Source organism: Phyllostomus discolor, chromosome 2, assembly GCF_004126475.2.
Source record: "Phyllostomus discolor isolate MPI-MPIP mPhyDis1 chromosome 2, mPhyDis1.pri.v3, whole genome shotgun sequence".
Classification (NCBI taxonomy): domain Eukaryota; kingdom Metazoa; phylum Chordata; class Mammalia; order Chiroptera; family Phyllostomidae; genus Phyllostomus; species Phyllostomus discolor.
Window position 1 is genome coordinate 41218501 of NC_040904.2, and position 26021 is coordinate 41244521.

Here is a 26021-nt window from a genome sequence, read left to right on the forward strand (position 1 = left end):
TTGTCTCAATAGCAAGATTTCCTTCTTTTCGTGGTTAAGTAATATTCCATTATTACATTTTCTTTATCCATTCATCTGTTGATACATACTTAAGATATTTCCATATCTTGGCTATTGTGAATAATGCCGCAACAAACATGCGGTACATATCTCTTTAAGATAATGCTTTTGTTTCCTTTGGATATATTATGCCCAGCAGTAAAATTGCTACATCTTATGGTAGTTCTATTTTTATTTTTTGAGGAAGCTCATACTATTTCCCATAAAAACTGCATCAATTTACACTCCCACTGACAGTACATACAGATTCCCTTTTCTCTAAATCCTCATCAACACTTGTCATCTCTTATGTTTTTGATAATAGCCATTTTTACAGGTGTGAGGTAATATCTCACCATGGTTTTGATTTGCATTTCCCTGATGATTAGTGATGTTTATCACATTTTCATGTATGTGTTGGCCATTTCTATGTCCTCTTTGAAAAAATATCTATTAGGCCCTTAACCCATTTTTAATTGGATTACTTGGGTTTCTGCTATTCAGTTGTGTTAGTTTTTTACATATTTTTGATATTAACCCATTTCAGACATATAGTTGCAAATATTTTCTCCCATTTGATAGGTAGGCTTCTCATTTTGTGGATTGTTTCCTTTGCTATGCAAAGGCTTTTTAGCTTAATGTAGTCCAACTCATTTGTTTACCTTGTTTCTGTTACTTTTGCTTTTGGTGCTATATCCAAAAAAATCATGGTGAAGACCAATGCCAGGGAGCATTTTCCCTATGTTTTCTTCTAGTTTTATGGCTCCTGGTCCCACATTTAAGTTTTTAATGCATTTAGAGTTAGCTTTCATATGTGGTATAAGATAGCGGTCCAATTTCATTCTTTTGTGTGTAGATATCCAGTTTTCCCAGAACCATTTATTTAAGAGATTCTCCTTTCCCCATTGTGTGTTCTTGGCACTCTTGTCAAAGGTTTGCTGACTATATATGACAAGGTCTGTCCATAAAGTATCCAGCCATGTGCTATGGAAAATAGAGACATTTATTGAAGAAGATACAAGAAACATTGTATATAAGACAATGGTCTCAGTTCCCTTCAAAGGAGGCACCTTGGGACCTCATACAGTTCTCCCAGTGTCTCTTCCACTGTTCAAAACACTCTGCAAAATCCTTTGTTGGAATTACCATCAGCTGCCCTGTTGTATTTTCCTGAATTTTATCAATAACATGAAGTCTTTTCCCTTTCAAAGGTGATTTTAGTTTTAGTAAAAGCCAGAAGTCACAGGGTACCAAATCTGGGCTGTAGGGGAACTGAGGCACTGGGGTGATTTGATGTTTCACCAAAATACTCTGTACAAGACAAGACATGATGCATGAGTGGGCGTATTGTGATGTGGCTGCCAATCACCAGCTGCCCATAGCTGTGGCTATTTTCATTGTATTGCATCTTTGCACTCATTGAATCATCCCCAAAAGCCTTCTGAATCATCCAAATAGTCTCCATGGAGGAGTGTTAAGGCTTAACACAAAATTTGATGGAGATTCGTTGCTCTACTCAGTAATTTTGAATGTGATAGCCACACAGTACACATGCTCACTCAACAGAATCTACTGCCCCCACTGACTAGTACAATGAAGTCATCATTGTTCACACATGCTCATTCCAGTCCACTCTCTTTGGCTGCTGGGTTACATTGATGTCACACAAACCATTCTTGTTATATTAACAACAGCTGGACTTTTGCCAGACAGGCCAGGTTTATTTCTGGGCTCTTTCATCCCATTGATAAATATATCTCTTCATGCCAGTATCATACCATCTTGATTGCTTTACTTTGCAATATAGTTTGAAATCAGGAAACATGATACCCTACCTCCAAGCTTTGATCTTTTTCCTCAAAATTGCTTTGATTATTTGTGGTTCCACACAAATTTAGGATTGCTTTTTCTGTGTCTAGGTAAAATTCCATTAGAACTTTTATAGGTATTACATTGACTCTCTAGATGGCTTTGGGTAATATTAATATTTTAATAATGTCATTTCTTTTAATCCATAAACATGAGATATATTTTCATTTATTTGTGTTTTCTTCAATTTCTTTCATTATGTCCTACAGTTTTCAATGTAGAGATCTTTAATCTCCTTGGTTAAATTTATTCCTAAATATTTTATTGTTTTTGATGCTATTAGAGATAGAATTGTTTTCTCTATTTCTTTTGCATGTAGTTCACTGTTAGTGTATAGAAACACAACTGATTTTTGCATGTTGTGCAGGCTTGGTTGAGGGAAGGAGAAGGTATAGTGGCTTCTTCCTTTCCTCATTCTACCTCCTTCACACTCCCTTAATCCATCCCAGGATTGAACGGGACAGGAGAGAAAAAAAGTGGCTATGTGTCTCTCTGTATTCTGAAAATTTAGTAGTACAACATTTCATGACAAATTTTCAAAATTAAAATCAATTAGGGGATAGAAGATGAGAAACAAAGGGGCCAGCCAACAAGTTATTTCCACAGTTCATGTGAAAAATAATGGTAGCCTAAACTGAGAAATAGTAATAGGAAGAGAAAGAAAGGCAGACAAGATGGTGACATTTTTAGGCACTGAGTTAGCCAGGTATTTATGATTAACTGCAATTAAAGAGTAGAGAAGTGGGAAAAGTAAAAATTATTTCATGTTCTGACTTCTGAGTTTGGATGGATACTGGTAACATACTGATAGAGAATACATGGAAAGCATACAATTTTGCTGAAAGGAATAAATGATTCAATTTCAGTCATACTGCAAACTCAGGTCTAATATTCAACAGAAATAAGAAACTGGAAAAGTTTTCATATAATTTCAGTATAGATAATTTTTTAATGTGGAAGTGAGTATGTAGCAATGAGAAAATTAGTCTGTACAAAAATCAGTCTGACTTGGAGGGCTGGGATTTTGCATTAACCAAAGTAAGAGCCATCAAATATTAGAGTATGTCCATTTCTCCACTCCATATGGAAAAAAAACATACTTGAAATAAAAACAGATTATTCTCACAACAATGTCTTTTACAACTGGGGAAAAGAAATGGGCTGGTTGGCATAATATTTTGCTATGGAAATAAAGATAAAGGCAGCCTGACCGTAGTTACAACTTTTTAATACCTACCTCAGGTTTCTTTCCTTTCTGTAATCCAAACCCTTGCATAAATTTGATGTCTTCTCCTTATAAATCTCACCCACCCCAACCCCATCCCCACAACTGACTTCAGAGAAAATGGCATGTATTCAGGGCACTTGGTGAATATAACAAAAGTAATACCAGTGTGTCTTCCTGACAATAGCAATTTTGGAGGCTTTAGGGCTAGTGAAGCCACAGGGAAGCTGAGTTGGAGACCATTTTGCATCATGAATCATTACCAAATTTGTGAGCTAAATTCTGATTGCAAAATCTTCATTACTGTGATGTTACAACAGTCCAAAATGAACACTGCTGGATTCTCAGATGACAGGTGAAACTATAATTTCTAGCTGAAGACAACTCAATTTTGCAACTATAAATTGTGCAAATTTGATGTGGACATAATTGTAAATTGATGCATGTGGAACCCCACTAGTTTATTGTTACAGTGACTTTTTCTCTGGCAGTAAGACTCACTTCATGATTGGAATTTAGCAGCATGTGGAAACCCCCTGTAGGGAACCTTCTCCACCCAGAAACTTTCTGGAATTTGATTAGTTTAATTTACTGAAAGTTTAGCTTTTAGTTGTATGGTAAACAACAGCAATACTAAAACCCTACAATTTGGCCCCATCCAACATTTCTAGTCTTAACTCTTTACTAACCTTCCTCAAATTCACTCATCAACTGAAGTGTCCTGCTTACCTGACCTGACCCTGATCAATCCCTGACCCTGGATTGAATTTTCTTCACCCTGCTCTGTCTTCTCTCCTCTCCTGGGCCCTTCAGTCAGCTCAACATCTTGACTCTTCCATATAACCTTGTTCGATCTTTGTAGTTTGGAGTGATTCTCACCCTTTCTGAATTCCTATAACAGAGTAAATTGTGGGAAACTTGTGTAAATGGTAACATACTTAACAAATGTTTGATATATTATTATAACTCTTAGTGTCTCATAGTTCTATTGAAAATTTCAGAAGACCACAAGACTCCCCTCAGTTCAATGATTTTTCTAGAAGGACTCACAGAACTCAGAAAAGCTGTTATATTCATAGCTCCAATTTATTGCAGCGAAAGAATATAGATTAACATCAGCAAAAGCAAAATATGCATAAGCCAGAGTCCAAGAGAAACCAGGCACAAGCTTCCAGTCATCCTCTCCATTAGAGTTTACAGACAGCACCTAATTCTCCCGGGAACAATGGGTGACGAAGTGTGTGATATGTTGCCAATGAGAGAAGCTCACTAGAGCCTTGTGTCCTAGGTGTTGCTGGAGATCAGTCACATAGGCACACCATGCCTACAGGACTGACTAGGTATCCAGTCTCTGCCTTTCTTTCTCACCCCCACCCCCACCCATAGCTCAAACTGATAGCAAGGCCCAGGGTCCCAGGAGAACAAAAACAGGCATTCACCATACTGCTCACTGTCAGCAAAAATTATCTGGGGTGGTCTAAGGTATCAGGAATACAAAGATACTCTTTTCAGGCAGAATATTCTGAAGGCTCAGAGGTTGTCTCCCTGGAGCTAGCCAAAGGCTAGTCCTTTCTCTGGACTGTGCAGGGATTGAGCAAAGCTAGTCCACTGGGTTAACCAACCCTCTACTACACACCCCAGTATCTTATGATTCTTGGGTGTCAGTGTAGAGCAATATCCACATCTCTCCCTTTATGTTTAGTTGTTACTCAATACATATTTGAGTTTTTGTTGCATCATTATATACCTTCTATTTATTATGCTTCATGTATAAAATATATTGTTTGTATTTTGTACAGCTTTTCTCTGTAGAGTAACATAAATAGGGTTGATTCTTGGTCACATTCTCCTCTTTATCATCATGACATATTTCTAAAGCTAGTTCAACTAATATCATACAACTAAAGCCATCAAGTGACATTTTCCATACAGAGTGGGATACAAACTGTTTACAGTGCTCATTTGAATTGTAAAATTAAAAGAAATAAATTTGAAACCTGAGCTGTCTCTATGATGACTGATGAGTCCCCCATCTATTCAGAAATGGGGTTTATGTTGAATGTTGCATAGATATATATTGATATTTATGTCAAATGGAAACTAAAAAGCACAATTTATGCCCACTATAAGGAGCCACAGTTAAAATTTTTAAAGTAAGAAAAAATGACCAGAATAACTAGCTTTATGGAAACAGTATGCTTTAGCTAAGAATAGCATTATTGAATAATATCAAACCAGCTTTAAAGGAGAGCATGTCAGAGGTGAAAGCCAGACTAGCATCATGATGAAAGTATGTGACTGGTATGTGACAGGACAGCTGGGAAACCTGGTCTTCCTACTGATGTGGGAACACATGTCCTGGCAGTTAGGTTGATGTGAGTTGTTTAATTCTCTCCAGTGAAATCTAACCTGTCACTTTTCATTCCCAGGCAGTTAAAAGCGAGTGGAGGCTGTATTCCATAGGGTGGGGCTGCCTGACCTCTATTAGACTTTATAAAAGAAGAAACAAACTTTCATTATTCTAAAGCCACTAAGATTTCAGGCCATTTGTTACTGCAACTAAGGTTAGACCAATCTGACTATTGTACGGGGGGGGGGGGGGGGGGGGGGGGGGTCACAGTAACAACACTGCAATTAGCAGTGTAACCAAAGGCAAGATACTTCAGCTTCTAGTTTACTGAAGTCAAGTCCATAGTTTAGACTAGCTCCTTCTAAGGTTTCTCTTAAATATAAATGCTTGTGTAATTAGTTTAAAGCAGGAGCCCTGTAAATTCATTTCCTGGCTGTGTCACACATTGTCTCTGATGTTAATCCCCATTGTCCTTACCCATAAAATGAGAATATTAATGCCTAATGAAGATCATTACTTTTAAAATTGCACACCTAAAGCACTTAGCCTGGCACATAAAAAGAGTTCTAAAATTCAACAATAATTATATCCATAACAATCATAAGCACATCAAATCAACTATAAATGTCATTTTCTAAACATTCTTGACTCAACAATGACACTGTTAATTTTAGTAAGTGCCTTTTATATCCATCATTCTAAATTTCTTCCAAGAAGAAATGGTAGCAAAGTTGGCCCCTCCATTATTGTGCTGTAGTCATGTTTGTGATTATCAAAAAAATGAGAGAACTTAGTTCACCATGGTTCATAGAACATTTAGAGAATGAAGCAAAAGCAAAGGAGGTTTGCTGGGGTGTCCCATAGTGTCAGCATCGGCTTTGATGATACAGAGAAATAACAAGTTTTTCCCCAGAGTGCTGCTCCCAACTATGAGACCTAGAGTCAATTTTAATTTCCTTGAATATACATAAAAATGTCTGGTTTATCTGAACTGGAAGTTCATCGAATCTTAAGAAGCAAGAGGCTTCATTGAAGCTTAGGAAGCACTTAAGGAGATGTAAATATTACTATACCAAGTGTATATTGCAACTGCTTTAAAAATATTTAAATGCTTAACAGATAATGTGTGAGATGATCAGTGGTCTACGGGGCATCACCGCACACCCCTTTCTGCATCCCCTCTGCACCATAGATGAGATGTCAACACTGTGTTTCCTGGAATCCCTAACAATCTAATTGAGCACTTGGGCTGCATTTGGAAGGTGGGAGGAAAGAAGCCAGTGGTCCCTGCCGGCAGAGTGAGCAGGTACAGAAAGGAAGCAGGGGCCTCCAGAGGGACTTCGGAGAATCATCCTTCAGAGACCTGAGTTGGAATTCCTACCATAGCAACTTTTCCTGATTGAAACCTGACTGATATAGATAGTGTTTGTAATATTAGTGTGAACCTAAGTCTTTCTAGGACATATAATACATTGGAAATTTGAACAAATTAAAACCTATTGAAAGATTATAAAATTTTCAACCCTTTCTCTTAAAAACTATTTCAAACTATGCTCAAAAATGTTATTGATTGTATCCTGGCTAGTAGCTCAGTTGGTTAGAGTATCACCCCGATACGGCAAGGTTGTGGGTCCCATCTCCAGTCAGGGCACGGGGCACATACAAGAATCAAATAATGAACACGTAAGTAAGGAGTGTAACAAGCCGATGTCTGCTTGCCTGTCTGTCTGTCTCTCTCTCCCTTCTTCTCCCTCCAAAATCAGTGAGCATATTCTTGGGTGAGGGTTAAAAATAAATAGATAGATACATAGATACATAGATAGATAATTATGATTGCAATTTAATTCCTTTTTTATGGTATACAATATTCTTTCTTTTTCTTTCTTTCTCTTTAAGCCTAGTGTTATTTTTAAACTACTATATAAGCTCTTAAAATGAAGCTGGAGATAATCAACAGAGAATTTAAACTGTCTCTTATAAATGTACTTAGCCTGTCTTTATAGATTCTTGAAAGTGCCTTAGCAGAGATAGATACCAAACAGACTAATTTTAAAGTATTTTCCCAAGGTCCCTTAGATCTGCAAATCAAATCAAGAAACATGTATTGACCACTTATGCTGGTTTTGCTCTCTAGAAGCTTAAAATTCAGTTGGCAAGAAAAATATAAGCATAAAAATGTAGAAAATAATAAAATATATATTTAATATATTTAAATAATACTTCAAAGTATTATTTAATGTAGATAAAATGTTGCAAGGTAGGATGATTCGTTGCTCACAAAATTTACCAGAAAACTCTACCAGAAGCTGCAAGGCCCTTCCATGCACATTTTATGGACTCTTCTCACCTCTTGAATCCCATGTTGTACCCGTGTTGGATCCCTGTATGCTGAATCCTTCAGAGGACTCTGCCAAACTGTGGGTACTATGTCCTGCTATTTCTTGCTAACAGCTGTGGCTAGTCTTCTTCCCATCTAGGTGGTAAGGGCAACTCCAGGTTCAGCCCTCCTTAATCTGCCCACCATACCCCTTTATGGGATAGGGGCTGTATTTTACAATTAATTTATGTCCCACCTAGTCCACAGAACATGTAATAGATACATAATAATTGCTATAGAAAGGAGGTAAAATAACTACACATTATTTATACTCTCTATGTACCAGGCACAGTGTGAGGAACATTACCTAATAATGTTATTTATTGATTTAATGTTATTATAACAAATAACATTACTCTATGTAATTTTAAATCCTTAAAAATATACTGAAAAGGGCCATCATTTTAGTATGAAGAAAATAAGAATTTAGAACACAGGTGGCAAACACAAGGCTTGCAGGCCGAATCCGGCCCTCCACCTTGTTTTATCTGGCCTGGCACCTTGTTTCTACCCGGCGGCAGCACCGAGCTCTTGCTTGACTGTTAAGGAGTAGTTATATTTATATAGTCCTAAAATTACATTGGTTGCCTTCCCTTTGAAGGTAACCGCAAGGCTGATATGGCCCCTGGTGAAAATGAGTTTCACACCCCTGTTTTACAAACATCATCTTTATCCAAGGCTCTCCAGCTGGTAGAGCTGACATGTAGAGATAGGGCTTTCTGGGTTCAAGGCCCATACTTCCCCATGATACCACAGTGCCTCCTTTTCCTTTTTTCCTTATTTGATTATCCTCCAGTTTTCTCCAGGAGGAAGGGGGAAGGAACAGCTATATCAACTGAGTGCTGAGATTTCAACAGAAATAACAAATGATCTGGTTTAGAGTATGAAAAATGATGACACAGGATCTTGGAATCTAGCAGCAACAAACCAAGGAAAAGCATGTGACAGAAATCACTTTGTATTCATTTTTTTTCTTACTTCATTTAAGTTTCCTTTGAAGAGGTTCTTACCATTGTTCAAAATGTTTTCTTTCCTCTTTATTGTTTTTTAACACATAATAAAAAATTCAATTTAATCATGGGCCACATGATTTTCATTTGAAGGACCAAAATTAGAAGAAGTCACATAGCTCTAAACCCACATTAAAAAATTATTTACAATTTTTTCACTGCAATCCCGTCAGTAATGGATTTTCACACTCATATGCAGAAACTAATTCAGAGGCTCCTCAAGTGAGAAGTTCTATTTTTACATTTAACCACAGAAGAGAAAGCATATTTGGCAGAAATATCTTCAAAAATGAACTTGGAAATGCACTGATCATTAGTCAAATAAGAACATCTACCTTTTAAATCAGATAAATGCAGAAACCCATCTGCTCCAGTTCTTCTGGGGCCTTTGAGCAACCCCAGTTGACTTTTTAAGTCACGAAGCAATGCCATTGTGTCACTAGATCTTAATCTCATGAATGATATAAATTTCAGTGCCCAGGAAATATGCATTAGGTACTTAATAAATGTTTCTCAACAGATGTTCATCAACTAAAAGGAACACATCTTTGCCTCTGGAAGAGGAAAGAAAAGGGTGGAATAGTGAGAGGAAAAAAGAAGGTGACAAACAACCTTTTATAATTTCTCCTTTTTCTAAGGTCCTGTAGCAACTATTAGATATAATTCATGTATTTGATGTACACACACTTAATGCTTACTATGTGTGCAGAGGGAAATAAAAGGTGATGAGAGAGAGGCGCTATCTTTATCCTTTTGAAACTTACAGCATTGCAGGGAGAAGAGAGATAGTAAAGAACAACAGAATTAAAAGGCAAACGTTCTATACAGGAAAAGTAAAGGATTCTGTGGGACCAGTAACAAACAGGCATGACCTCACAAGGAGAGTTTGGGAAGTCAGGTATAGAAAGTAACATTTAGCTAATAAAAGAGTAGGAATTAGATCTCAAAATTTGGTAGGAAGGCTTAAGGAGAATTTTAAAAAATCTAAATAACTTTTGAACTTTTGTAAGGAGTTTAACTATATATCCTTAATCTAAAGAAAATAAAAAGTGAATGACATTGAACTTTTCTGAGTAAATTTGTTTCTATAGTGGTACAGTAATTTTGAAACTCTTTTGTGTATTGTGGAACAGAACAATTAAGTAAACATATTAATGTTAGAAACTGCAGAATAGAGATACAAGTGAAATAAGGATAGTAAAGAAAGAACCCTATGGAGTTTAGATTGGAATGGGAAATCAATATAAAAAATGTGTGTGTGTGTATGTCATGGGGATGGATGTGCATTTTCTAGCTGTCTTTGCCACAAGGAACAAATGGAATCCATTAGTAAGGAACACAACCAACACACAAATCTCTATTTCTAAACACCTTTCCACACTAAAAGGGTCCTAAGAACCTTAGAAAATAAGGAAGTGCCCCAAAATATAAGGACATGATAAAGGGACTAGGAACCACTTCAAAGGAGCCCCCACTGACCACATCTGGAGAAATGAAGTAAGAAAAAAAAATGAATACAAAGTGATTTCTGTTACATGCTTTTCCTTGGTTTGTTGCTGCTAGATTCTAAGATCCTGTGTCATCATTTTTCATACTCTAAACCAGATCATTTGTTGTTTCTGTTGAAATCTCAGCACTCAGTTGATATAGCTGTTCCTTCCCCCTTCCTCCTGGAGAAAACTGGAGGATAATCAAATAAGGAAAAAAGGAAAAGGAGGCACTGTGGTATCATGGGGAAGTATGGGCCTTGAACCCAGAAAGCCCTATCTCTACATGTCAGCTCTACCAGCTGGAGAGCCTTGGATAAAGATGATGTTTGTAAAACAGGGGTGTGAAACTCATTTTCACCAGGGGCCACATCAGCCTTGTGGTTGCCTTCAAAGGGCCCAGTGTAATTTTAGAACTGTATAAATGTAATTACTGAAATGCAACTAAATATAATAACCTATTTAAGAATGTAAGAATTCATGATTGTATACTGATGAGTATATAGACAAATAATAAGGAAAAGTTGTTCCTAAAATAAACTACCAGCTAATAAATAGAGAACAATGGAGTTGGAAAAATATCATTTTTGCATTTATAATATATGTAAAAACTTAACTTTTGTAAACTTAATAGCTGGCTGCTATATAGTAGAAAGCCTTTGAAGGTAAGGGCTATTAAAAGAGTAAGAACCAGCAAAGGATCTTGCATCTGGTAGAAGGTATATGTATAAAAGCATATTGTATTTCTATATTTATACTTAGTCACATACCTATAAATATACAAATATATATTTGTAGAATTTAAACTTATCTGTCAAAAGGAAGGCCTGTAGAAGAACACCCTCGGCTCCCACTCATTCCCTGACAAAGAAGAAGAAATGTGCCTCCCTTCACCTGCCACGCTTCAGTGCAAACCCAATTGCCGAGTACCAAGCACAGCCATTTGTTCTGTTACACAATGTAGGCACAGAGCCCAGGGTCTCCGAGCTTTTCAAGGGCTTACATAAACACTGGAGACATGAAAATTATATGCATCAGTCTCAAAATATGAAAAGGAGCAAATTCTTAATCTATAAACATGTAACTGAATATTATAACATGCCAACTTCATTCTTAGAATTACAAACATTGTCTTTATATTTAAAAGCAATTTTTAGGTTAAACTTTCTCACTTCATTATGAATTCCTTTCATCAGGTAGAACTGTGCTCTGATTTACTTGTGCCCAGTTGTTCCCTGTAGTACTTTGTTACACCTACTTGGGTTTGTATCAGTCTTATATGCTGGCTCTATAAAGGTAAGGCAAGGATTCCTCCAAAGGAGCCCTAGTAGACTCAGCCTAGGTGACCATTTCCTGGCTCTAGAGTCCAGCCATAAATTGTTATGCTCAATATGAAAGAGCGAGGGGAAAAGACTCAGTGCTTCAGGGCACAGCTTTGGAATTAGACCTGGGCTCCAGATCTGACACTTATTAACTGAGTGGCCTTTATTAAATTACTTAAGTGTCTGTGCATATTTCGTTTTCTCATCTGTAAATGCAGATGTTCAGAATAATATATACCTCATAAGATTTTAGGTAGGTGTTAATGAGGCAGCATATAGCACTCAATGAATATTATGATTATGTTTATCCTTTATATGGTTATATAGTTTATTTATAGAAAAGTAAGAAAATGTGTATATCCTTTATATAACACTTAAAGAGTGACATATAAACCTATTTGGAGGAGGAAATTTTTCCTGTTTTAAAAAGTAGCAAAGGAAAACCTAGGAATTTTATATTAACCTCTTCTAATGTAATAGATTTGATTTTTCTATGTGGGCTTCAAGTAAGACCCATACCTGCCATGATCTCAGTGTAAACTTAGCTGAGGAGATACATTCATTCTCCTGATGCTAGAATTCCAGTCTACTAGTTTAGTCACTTCAAACTTTGGGACCTATTCTTTTTCCTTTTTTTCTGGCTGTCTTTGCAACTTCATCCAATGTTCCTGCTGAGTGGAACTTTGAGGCACTTCCCTAATTGTGGCCTACTAATTACCCACCTAAACTTCCACAAAGCTTTTTCCTCTGCCTAAAATTTAACTTTCTCCTCATAGCTAACACTCCATCTCCAAATTTAGCTCAGAGGTTATTTCAGCTAAGATATTTTCCTACCACCTCCATCCATTCGATTTTTTCCCTCCCTTTTCTCTGTCCCCAAAGCACCATGCACGTACTCTCCTCATAGCATTTATCATTGCACTGGAATTGTCTGTTTACTTTCTGTCTCCCTAACTAGACCAATGATTACTTGGTACAGGCACCATAAACTCCCTATTTACAGATCAGCAATATCAACTTGTTAGACAAATTCTTGGGCCTCACCTCAAGCTTATGAAAACAGAAAAACTGGGAGTGGAGCCCAGAAATCTCTGTGTTAACCAGCCAACCAGGTGCTTCTGATGCACAGAAAAGTTTCAAAATTTGTGCTCTACAATAACGAGAGTGAATAATCTGCAACCACACGCAATAACATGGATGAATTCACAAATACATTATTGAGTGAAAGAAGCCAGACATGAGGAGTGTGTATCGTGTGTGCATCCATATATTCATCTATATCCATTTCCAGAAAAAAGGCAAAATTAATCATTAGTGTTAGAGTGTAAGTATAGGTGATTACCTTTAGTGAATCTGTCTATGTAATTTGCAGAGCTCAGTACAAAATGAAGATGCAGGGGGCCTTGTTTAAAATGTAGTCCTTTAAATATGTTCCACACACATAGGGCTTTAGAACTTTTACCTTCCCAACTGTCTATGTTGGAATGTATTAAGTTTATCTTTAGCATCAGAAATTGTTTGAGTTGCATTGATACTAACATGGAAGGAACCTATAATCATGGAAGGAAATTGATCCTTAAAACATGAAAGAATTTATGTAAACTAATTAGTGCTCAATAAATGGCAAATCATGATTTATTTGAAACAGCAGAGTATAAGGCAATTTATCCATAAATACATGAAATGCATGCAGCCCCTTGATTTTCCACTATTATACAGCATAATATATTATTATACAGGTTTTAATAGTCTTGTCATTCTTGTGCCACACATCTAGGGCAAACGGATACTTCAAGAATTGGAATCTTGTGTGAGAAAGTTAGCAAGAAATACAGACATGTATCCAGTAGATAATGTGTCATTAATCAGTAATTTCCAGAGAACAAGTTTTGTGGGGGAAAGGATGGGAGACCGCATGAGCATGGGCATAATTGAGAGTAAAAGAAGGTGCCAAAAACAGCAAGAAAGACATGAATGAGCTTCCTCTTTATATTTCTGCACAAGGCTTTTCTGGGTTTAAGTATATTGATATGACCCAGACTCAAAGGGTAACTCGCTTTCAAGCCATAAACATAGATAGCTGTTTGCATCTGAGGGAAGCCCGCCATAGCAATGTGAGGTGTAACAGATGTGCCTGAGACTGGTGTTCTCTCAGGGGAATAAGAAGATGTTATAGTTGTGAGAATTAAAAAGACATCAGTCTCTTCTTGAACAGGCAGCTCTAGGTTGGTATCTTTTGGGACAAGATAGAGAAAATCTTTATATTCAATCTTTAGGATTACTAAAATGTTAAGTGTACTCATGATAGATAGTGTATATTCTTTTGTATTGTTCTTAAGATTCTTAATTATGTAATAGAGTTCTTTTAGAAAAAAACATGTGACTGGACAAGTAATATCTGTATTTTTTATCCTTATATAATACAATATGTCCATTTAGTCCTGTTGTTTAGAAACATCGCCTACATCATCCCATGTGATACACTGCCCAGCAACATAGCTCAATGGCATGGTCATCATTATCATCATAGTTATCTATTCATCAAATGATGTATATTGCAAATACAACTGTTTCCTAAAGAAGATACTAGCCTACATGAACAAGGTACAGATGTACATGCACACAATCTCATGTGTTTTAAACAAACATTGAACAACCAAGTCAATTTAGGCTAATAGTTGCAAAAATGCAATGTCATGATCCTTGTCCTCTCAATCTATGGAGGCAAGTTACTAGAATTCTGAAAAATGGGTGTAATTCTGTGAAAAAGAACTAATCAGTAACATGAAATGCAGCATGTCTCAATTTTCATGCTACTGAATATTTCTCTCTTCTAGTAAAAACCTAAGACTCTAAAGTACTCTCAGTGTTTTTGCAGTTCCAGGTCTATATTGATTAATTCAGTAAATCCCCAAAGTGAATCTAGTGAAAAACTCAAAACTATTTGTATTTTGGTTAATATTCAATTTATTAAAATTATGTATCTGATGAGTAAAACTTGGGAATCAATTTTTCTTGGGCATTTAAATTTTGATTACAGTTTGATTGTTCCCATACAAAATTGCAATTATAATTTAGCATAACATTCTCTTGAGTATGGGAAATCCCCGAACACCAGACAAAACACACTAATGCACTAATTACAAAATATGTTAAGATGTATACAGTGAAGCTTATTCTAAAATGTCAATACCAAGGGTTTAATTCATTTATCCATTTTATGTGTTTTCATACCTTCCAGCTGTATTTATTGTGATAGCATCCCAGAGTTTGCCCAATTTTGACACCTTGCCAGGTTTTATACAGTTTCATGAGCACAAGTTTTTGATGGGTTGTTTATTAAGTTAAGAAACTGATTTCTTCTCTCAAGTGTTCCAACTCTAAACTTTTAAAATCCATACCTTTCACACAAATTTTGGTTTCATGAAATTTAATGGTTTCCTAAAAGGTACTTAAATTTTTTATTGTTAAAATTTCAAACAGACAAAAATGTAGGAAGTATAGCAACCCCTCATATACCTGTCTCCTACTTTCAATATCCATCAATATTTTGCCATAATTTTTTCATCTGTTCCTCCCTCCCTCCTTTTCTTTAATAATTCAAAGCAAATTCAGCATATCACATCTTTTCACCATTAACTACTTCAGTATACATCTAAAAGGGGGAAGAGGTATATAACCTCAAAGCTACTATCACGGATAAAAAAAATAATAATTATTTGCTATAATCGATTCCCAGCCCATATTCAAATTATCCATTATTTTAGTTTAGTTCATTCAAACAAGTGTCAAAACAAATTTGTTCACTCTATTTGTTGGGTCTTTTAAGTTACTTTTAAGTCTCTTTAAATCTAGAATACTATGTTTTAAATTTTTCATTCCTCTGACTTGAAGAAACTAGTAAGTTAACTCCTAGACTATCTGTACCATGTACATAATTGATTGCTTACTTGTGGTGTCATAAAATGACTGGCTCCTTCTCTTTGAGTATTTCCTATTGATTAAAAATTGGTGTTATTCAATGGAATAGTACTCAGCCATAAAAAAGAATAAAGTCTTACCATTTGCAACAGCATAGATGGATCTAGAGGGTATAATGCCCAGTGAAATAAGTCAGTCAGAGAAAGAAAAATACCACATGATTTTATTTGTATGTGAAATATAAAGAACAAAATAAACTAGCCAGCAAAATTTAAACAGACTCATAGACACACACAGAGAACTGGTGGTTGCCAGATAGGAGGGAACATGGAGACACTGGGTGAAAGAAGTGAAGGGACTAAGAAGCACAAACTGGTGGCTACAAAATAGTCACGAAGAAGTCAGTAAAGTATAGGAAATACAGTCAATAATATTGTTATTTCTATAGATAGATTATATCTCCCAGGAGGTGGAAGCCGTGTGAGCTTTAGCCATTAGTTCTCTTCTTTAGCTCTAACTGTCATCCTGAACACACCATTAAGCCCTTCACTTACTTGGCTTTTGTGTGTGATCACTGATGCTAATTCACAGCTCACTCCCCTTCCAGTACTGACCAGTCCTTGGTGTGACTGCTACTTTCACCAGGATCCTATTCATTGTGCCCGGTGTTTGGATGAGAATAAGTACCTATCTATACTTGATAAACAGATGTCCGTTAAGTGGATGTAACAACACACCCAAATATATTAGCATTCCCCCATTCTTAAAAAATAAATGAAAAATCAAACATGCTCATTCACTCTTCTTTTTTGTTACAACTAGGTTTTTCATCCTTTATATTACTATGAACTCACAGCCCTATACAGACCCAACTTATTCTAATTAACTACAGTTATCATCATTGTTTTTTTTATATTTACATTATCACAATTTTGCCCTTTTAACACTGCCACAATATCCTTTAAAATGTCCTTTTCTGGCAACAATAATTTTTTCCAAAACTATCTAAAATGTTCTTGTCCTAAGACCCTCAAAAAGCTACCCTACAGAGTCTCAGTTCCTTTTAGAGAAGAATGTTTGTATCACATACAGTCTCTGCCCCACCCTCTCCTGTAGGCTTTACTGTTTCACTTATCACTGGCATCATTTCCAAAATACTAGCATTTTGCTTCTCTGTTCCTGAGGGCTTTTTCTGGTGGCTGGGTTTCACTTTATGGTTGGCAGGCTGGAAGTGATAGGAAATTGACACCTCATTGGCGCAGAGTTCAACTGATAACTCATGGAAGTTGGATGTAAATACAACTCCTTCATCTACAACTGGGAGTATTTTGAGGCTTGAATTTTACACTGATTCCCAGAGTTCCAAGTTACTAGCAGTAACAACTATTGATATGGATGTTCTACCGTCCTTCTTCCCTTCCCTACCACATTTCTCGTTTCTCTCTCTTTGCACTGGAACCTTTGCTTCAGTGTCTGCGTTAGAGCAGACCTAGATTACATACGAGGCATCAAAATCAGGCACCTGAGTACTGATGGTAGGCAGAAATGTCCTGTTGCTGGGGCTGTAATGACAGAGCTGGAAAATACACATCCTTTTTCACTGATGAACCCTGATTGTATTTTCCAGTTTAAACTTTTATGTTGCAAGACTACTTTTCTTACAGTATGATACAGTTTCACTGACAAGACTCTCTTCTGATTTAACAAAGGGTTGTCATTAAATGTCTGATGATGGCAATGTGGTGATAATGATAGAAATAGTTTCTATGATCTAAGAACCAAACTTTTTCAAGGAATTCATTTAAATTCAAAAACATTGGGCTAAGAGCTAGGAACACAAAGGTAAAAAAGCTGACATTAGTAAAATAAATTAGACATTTGCCTGTCAGAAAGTTGAAGACTTAAAAAGGTCATATTTCGACATTTATAATCCTATAAAGGTCACATTTTCACATAAGACTGGTTCTTTTGTATTTAAAAAAGATGACTATTTGAGAGAAAGACAATGGTGGTATTTGGTCCATATTTAGGGATAATATGGTGAGGAACTTTCTTACCCTACCTCAAATCTTTTTAAAGTCTTTGTTAACCTTAGAAAATATATTTTTTAATACAAGCTGCTATGTTGATTTCAAAATCAATAGCAATACCTGACTTCCATTAGCATTTCAAAAGAATTAAATCCTGTTAAAAGTGTCTTCTCTCCTGAAAAGGTATGAATTTTAAAGACTGCTGAGAAGCAAGTTTTAGGTGTAGAAATAACTGAATGGCACAGTATCCAGAGCAACTATAAATTCAACACTGGGCTGTCTTTAAAATATATTTGTGTGGTTATTTAATTACAAGAAAGAAAGTTCACTTTTCTTCTAGCTTACTTCCAGTCAATATAGAAATATATAACCACACATAATTCACTATGGAACATATTCAGAATGAAATGTCTGTATAGAGGGGGTCCTGTTTTCCCTATCCTACCCTTAAACTTCTTTCCAAATTTACAGTTAATTCTTCTAATTATTGGATTGTTCGGTGGTGTTTATTTGGAAAAATATCACTTATTTTTAAAACACTTATTCCAGCCTATTTTCTGTTCCTAAGAGATACTCCTCTGACCTGATTCCCCTGCTCATTTCAGTACAGCAGATCTTTGGATGAGCTTTCAACTGTCGTTTTGTTACAATGTTGATGAGATGCCACAGGAACGTAACTCTAGTTTATTATTAACTAGCCTATGGTAAAACTGGCTTTGTTATACCTCATTTTGCTTAAAGTCATAGGGCCTGTCAAACACTGTGAGGACTTGTACTTTGGATAATGATATGTTATTAACCATTTAGAAAAATGTATTTTCCATCCCCCCAAACAATGCTTACACATATCAGTTCAAATAAATTAACATTTGATGGATACATTTGGCAGTAGCAACAAATTCACACACCAGGGGGAGGAGGAGGGAGACAAGTCTCACCCAGTAACTCAGCAGTCCTGAGCCTGGTCCAATTAGATTGCCAGGCTTTCTGAACACCATAAGAAACACCATGCTAACACAGGAGTGGGGAGCCCTTCAAGTTCTGTATGCATTGTTTCCACTATCTGGGAAAGAAAGCCTTTGAAACTGTGTGTTCATCCCAAGGTGTACAAGGGGGATGTGAAGGGGGTTCCCAAGTGCCCAAAGAAAAAGCCCACAAAACAACCTTGGTTTTAATTGCCTGCCCCTGTCACTATCTGTTTTATGAGGGGGGTGTCTAGTGCTTACAGAAAGAGCCCATAAATACCTTTGGGTAACTTCCTCAACTTTAATTAACTGCCTCCTATCACTTATCTGTTTTACAACAGATAGTTGTAACCAAAGGTGACCAAATGTGGTCTGGAGCAAGATAAGGATTTGAGCTAACACATACCTACATTTGGGTAGTCACATCCCCCTGGGGGAAGCTGGTGCCACCTTTACACACCAATCAATATGTAACTCCCTCACCCCATCTGGCCAACTATATAAGTCCTCAGGACAAAGAACCTGATACTTTTGCTTTAACCACCCTTGCTTTTTGCCACCCAAGCCTATGCCTTTCACCCTGACCTCGGCAAGGCCCATTCTCTTCCATAAGAATGTATCACTAATAAACCCTGCTTACATACTAATAGACTTGCTGATCTGTAATTCTTTATTGCATCAGCCAAAGACTCAGTATGGCCAATGCAACATTGAAAGAAAAGAATGGAGTTGGAGGACTGACGCTACCTGACTTGCTTTACCAGCTAACCTACCTAATATTTCCCCTCAAGTATTCGGATCTCAAATCATGGGGGGACTTGGGTCAATGACTGCTCTGGCTGCTTCCTGCTGCAAGAGGATGCTTTTAATTCTTATTGTCCCAAAATATGTCTAAAGAAACATTAAGTATAAACTTAAACTGAGACCTAGTTATAGTACAAATTAGGGTAAATAGATGAGTGCCAGACATAAATCTGTCTGCTGAATATAACCATGAAACTACAACCTCTGGGATAGTAAATGCATAGCATGAAGGCTGTCATGTCCCAATCCTGAACTCCTGGCAGACATGCCAATCAAACTCATCATTCTTATCTACTGAGTTTAGACAAGACTGTGCAATGTGTCTAGTCACACCATCCCTAGGTCAAGGCAGGTTTGTGGAATAAAATTATTTTAACAACTTTGAAGTAAAATATAAACAGTTTTCAAAATAAATTGCTACTTCTTAATTCTCAGGGTATATCTCAACTAGAATAAGATGAAATATGGAAGAGTTATAAAGTAGTGCACTTTTTTTCCTGGGTTCTAAATTTGTGGATATTGCTTCATATGTTGCATTAAAATTTCCTGAGTTTCTTATCTGTCCTAATGATGATAAGAAGTAGAAATAGCCCTAACTCTAAAGAGCAATAAATCAACTATTTAGGAAGTGTGCACATAATGGATAAATTACTTTTCCTAACAACCCATTTAATGTTGGATAATGTTATCCTAAGCCAAGTTTAAATCTCTGGGCACTGTAGATCATTCTGAGCAAAGCTAAAGTGATGTTCCCACTTATTTTTCCACTCAGGTTCCTATGGAAACACATTTTGAGGTGGCTTTTGCCAGGAGAGAATAATTTGTTTTATTTTTAAATTAAAAAAATGCTATTTACTATGCCAAGCAAGAATTCTTTATAGACTTCTAGACTCAGGCTAAAATGTGATTTCATCATTTGTTTGTCTCCCAAAAAAGTAAAAATCATACAGCCAACAATATTTAGGGTTTGCATATGTGCATTAAAGAAGAAAATAATCCTTCATTCTTCAGTTTAGTAAATATATTATTTATTTTATTATACTTATGAAGCTATATATTTTCATGCAAAATCTCAGATAATACACATTTTAAGGCATGGCAAATTTTAATTTTACAAACCTTGATTAAATTTTCAATTCAATTCAATTTTACTTTTTTTTTTTAAGATTTTATTTATTTTTATTTTTAGAGAGGGAAGGGAGAGAGAGAGAGAGAGAGAGAGAGAGGGAAACATCAATGTGCAGTTGCTGGGGGTTATGGCCTGCAACCGAGGCATGTACCCCGGCTGGGAATCGAACCTGGGACACTTTGGTTCCCAGCCCGCGCTCAATCCACTGAGCTATGCCAGCCAGGGCCTCAATTTTACTTTTAATGGTTCCCATTTATTGCTAACACTGGGTTTACCTTTAACTAAAATGAAACGAAACACAGAAAATACATTTGTACCCTGCTGTTTACTCCAGCTATAAAAAAAAAAGAAGGTTGTCTTCTAGTGGTACAACTGAACACCTATGTAAAGTAGGCTAATTCTCTAAAAGCAGCACTTCAGAATAAAGTGTTTATGTCCATTCACAGTATTACCTCCTAGAATTTCAAATTTGAATAAAGAAGTCTGTATCTACTTTCTCCATAGCATTTATGTATTTTTAGACACTGATTATGTCCATTAAGACATATACTAATGATGTAATTAGTATAAGCCTTGGTCTTTTTCTCCCTAAAGAGACCTTGTTGGTCAATCTACAAGCTGCATAACTCTACCCTTCTGATCATTCCAGTTGTCTTTTTCTTGAGGTCCATTTACTGGACTTTATATAACATGCCAGATGCAAATGGACAATTGCTTTGACCAAAAGTAAGGAGAACTTCTGTTAGAAAAATGAAAGAAAAGTAGAGTGTATGGTAAGAGACATAGAAACCTGCATCTACATTATTATGACTAACATTGATAATGTCTAAAACAAATCAAGAATAGCAGAATAATTACATTACTTAAGTGTATTAAAGTAACACAAGGGGGTTACAGAAAAACACATAGAAGATGGCTGCCTCTTAAGCAGAATCAGAGAAGAAAATGGTTGCATAGTTGAGTCAGGAACTGCTATTACTATGAGCTTCTTAGTACTATTGTACTTTTTAGAATATGTATGTATATTATTTCTCTAACAATTTAAAAACATAAGTTGGCATAGTAAAAATAGGGGAGGGAACAGCTGCTATCTTTTTGCTCACATGGATATATTAGGATACGTATCAATTCACCAGCACATTCAATTAATGAATAATAGAGGATCAAATGCAAATTGGTATTTACACTGTCCTCTTCCTTTCAGTTACTTTTTATCTCTTAATTTAAAATGTAAATAAAACATCTTAAGAAGAAGTCTTATATCTTTTTCTATTCAAAAGAAACAATTACTTATTTCTCTTTGAATTTTTGTCTCAAGCTATCACTCTAGCTATAGCAAACGCTTGTCACTCACCTCCCAATTCTATACTAACTCATTTCCATAAATCCATTTCCTTCCACAGAGAACTCCAAAAAATCAGACATAATTTCTCCTTACAGCTACATTTACTTAAAGATAGTATTTCTCACAACTGGCTATATTTATTTAAATGCTTTTAAAATAATCCTCGCTGTAGACCCTACCTGCCATCTTGCTCCATGAGGCACAGCTGCCTTTCCTTAATGACTTTTGATCAGTAAGGGTGCTTTGTAGAAATGGCCAATCTTTCTCTCATGTGACGTAATGGCTCATCTGTTGGCTCCCCTTGCAGTCAGCCATTGTACCGTCTCAAAGCCTCTGTCTTCAGGGCACTGGTTTACAGCTCCTGTGACAGTGCCTTCAGCCTTCTGCTGAGGGCTGTGCCCATGGATAATGTAAATTGTTGCCCATCCATTCTAACGTCACAGTAGGCAGCAATGAAGAATCAAAATGACTTAACCTCAGCTATGTGCTACAGTGTATTGTCCAGAAGTTGTTCCTAATTCCTTCTTTTCAAAAAATTTAAAAACAGCATGACACCAGCAGAGCAAACCACTTCACCTTCATCCCCACAGCTAAAAATACATGCCCCAAAAGTAGGTTTAAAATTAAGAAAATATGATTTCTCTCAACTGGGATGGTTGAAATTTTTAACACACAATAACTAGTTCTAAAATTATAGGCTTCAATCATAAGATGAGAAGGCAAAATCTTCATAAGAATTCTTGTTATAGAAACATCAGTCTGGTCTCTTAAAATGCAGTAAATGAAAAGCCAAATTTATGCAATAAAATATGGATTGTTTGGAAATACAAAAGGCTTTCATTATTTAAAACTCTTTATTTCATAATTGCTTTAGAAAATGACCACCCTAGATCATTGACCTCCATAGATCATTGACCACCCTAACAACTTTGCCCAAGAGGATCAAGGACAGAGAAGTTTAACTTTTTTTCTATCATGAAGATAATTGAAGGCATTAAAAAATACAAGGCCAGTTGCCAGAATTAAACTTACACAAAATTTTAAATAAATAAGTTATTGTGTAAAGGAGAGGTCACAGATTTGTCCAAAAACAGATACTATTATTTTTCCTTTCCTTCTTTTATCCTTTCCTCTGCTTTTTGTTTTTACTTTTTTGAGACATTTAAAATTTCAGGGATATCACATAAAATCTGGACTCCAGGCTTCTCCTCAGAAAATGCAAGCATCTAGCAAATCACATTTCCATTGGCAACAAGCAGCTAGAGTTAAGTAGCTGAGTTCCTTCTCGGGCACAGCACAACTACCCCAGGTCCTAGAAGCCCCTTCATACATTATTGCACATCAGATTCAATTAAATTTAAGTTACCTGCTTAATGTCTGCGAGCATATATTAGATTTTGTGAACACTAATTTTCTACATAAACTAATTATGATATTCCCTCATTAGGTATAGTACTCATAGACCATAATCTTAGTATTTACAGTAAGTTTTAATAGGTACAGGAATCCTATTTAATGGCTAATTACTTTTCATCAATACATAGCAATTTATATTTAAATTGATAGTGGCAGACATAGAGCTTTTATGTAGGGTAAAAATAAATAAACTTGTGTGTTGAAAAACTGAAACTAGCCAGTTTTTTTCCTTGTTTTAGAATTAATTTGATATACAGTTAACCCTTGAAAAATACAGTTTGTTTTTTTAAATAACTTTTATTTTTCAATTATAAATAACATACATTATTATATTAGTTCCAGGTGTATACCTCAGTGATTACACACTACATAACTTACAAAATGATCATCATGATAAATCTCATACCCATCTGATACCATACATAGTTATTAGAATATTATTTACTATATCCCCTATGCTGTACTTTACCTCACCAAGATTATTTTATAACAATCAATTTGGACTTCTTAATCCCTTCACTTTTTTCATCCTCCCAATCCCCCTTTTATCTGGCAACCAACAAAATGTTCTGGACCAAACCAAAGGGGGTAGGTTTGAGGGTGGGAGGCAGGGATGGGTGGGGTTGGGGGGGTCATGGTGGGGTGAAAATGGAGACAACTTTATTTGAATAACAATAAAAAAACTTGTACACAAAAAATGTTCTATGAGTCTGTTTCTGTTCTGCTTATTTGTATATTTTGTTTTTTAGGTTTAATTGTTGATTGATATGTACTTATTGCCATTTTATGGTTCATAGTTTTATCCCTTTTTGTTGCTTCTTCCTGGAGAAGACCCTTTAACATTTCACGTAATACTGGATTAGTGATGATCAATTCCTTTAGCTTTTTCTTGTTTGAGAAGCTCTTTACCTGTCCTTTGACTCTAAATGTTAGCCTTGCTGAGTAGAGTAATCTTAGTTGTAGGTCATTTCTTTTCATCACTATGAATATTTCTTGCTAATCTTTTCTGGCCTGCAAAGTTTCTGTTGATAAAGTAGCTGACAGTCTTATGGGAGCTCCTTGTATGTAACTTAGCTGCTTTTCTCTTGCTGCTTTTAAGATTTTTCTTTGTCTTTAACCTTTTACATTTTAACTACGATGTGTATTTGTGTGTGCCTCTTTGGATTCATCTTATTTTGGACTCTTTGTACCTCCTGGACTTATATGTCTAGTTCCTTCACCAGGTTAAGAAATTATTCCATCATTACTTTTTAAAAAAAGGTTTCATATTCTTCTCTTTTGTTTCTTTCTGGCATCCCTATGGTGCAAATGTTGGCATACTTTAAGTTGTCCCAGAGGCTCCTTACACTATCGCCATTTTGGAGGATTCTTTTTCCTTATTGCTGTTCTGATTGGGTGTTTTTTGCTTCCTTATATTCCAAATTGTTGATTTGAATCTCAGCTTCACCTACTCCACCTCTGATTTCTGAAAAGTATTCTTCATTTCAGGTAATGTATCCTTCATTTCTGACTGGTCCTTTTTTATGCTGTTGCTGTTATCACTAAGTTCATTGAGCATCCTTTAACTCTGAATCTAGTATATTGCTTGTCCATTTTGTTTAGTTCTTTCTCTGGAGCTTTCTCTGTCCTTTCATTTGGAATACATTTCTTTGCCTCTTCATTTTGGCAGCATTGCCATGTTTGTTTCTATGTATTAGGTATAGTTCCTACATCTTCCAAACTTGGTAGAGTGGCCTAATATAGTAGAGGAACCTAAGTGCCCTGTAGGTTCCAGTAGCACAGCCTTCCCTATCACCCAAGCTAGATACTTGAGGCATGCCCACCATGTAGGCTATGTATACCCTCCTCTTGTAGTTTAGCCTTGATTGTCGTTGTCGTGTCAGTGGGAGGTATTTTCCCCTAGGCCAATCAGCTGCATGGACTGGCTGTGACCACTGACCACTGTGGAGGATCAGCTGTGCAAGAGCCCTCCCACAGAGCAGGACTTACTTCAATGGGGTTGTGGTGATCACTCAGTCTACCCTTTAAATGTATCATTTGTGGATGTGGTTGGGTGGTAATGTTGTGATGTGGTCTTAAACTGTCCACTGAGTGCATTGGCTCTAGGGCCTCCTGAGAAGTGCAGACCAAGGTCAGCTGTTGTCTGTGTTCTACCTGGGGCTACCTGGAAGGAACTACAAAGCAATCTGTAGATGGCTGCTACTTGTGCTTGTCTTCAAGGTGCCCAGGCAGGGGCCAAGCTACAAACCAAGGCCAGCTGCTGCTAGTGCCAATCCTGAAGCCACTTAGCAAGAGGTACAGGTCACACTAAGGCCAGGTGCTGTTTACTTGATGGATTTTAGAAAATCTGAAGCATGAACTTCAACAGGCCACTTGTATGGAAAAACCACTGGAAACTGCTTGGATGGGCCTGAAATTGTGGTTGGGTAGGATGTCGGGAAAACACAAACAGTGTGAGCCAGGTTGATGGAGACTCAGAATAGGTACCTGCCTTCCCACCCTGTCAGGGGAATGCTCAAAGGAACAATTGACTTTGCCAGCATTTCTGTCTAGGGGAATGTCACCCCCCACCTCGCCCCCACCAGCTCTCACCCTGATGTCAGACAATTCAGTTCCTCCCTGTATGGCTCTGCTGTTTTCTGAGCAGCTGCCCTAGTGCTGGAGCTCAGAGGGATTGAGTCTATGTAAGCCCATGCATGGGCCTTTGTAGAGAAACTGCCTGGGACTCTAGA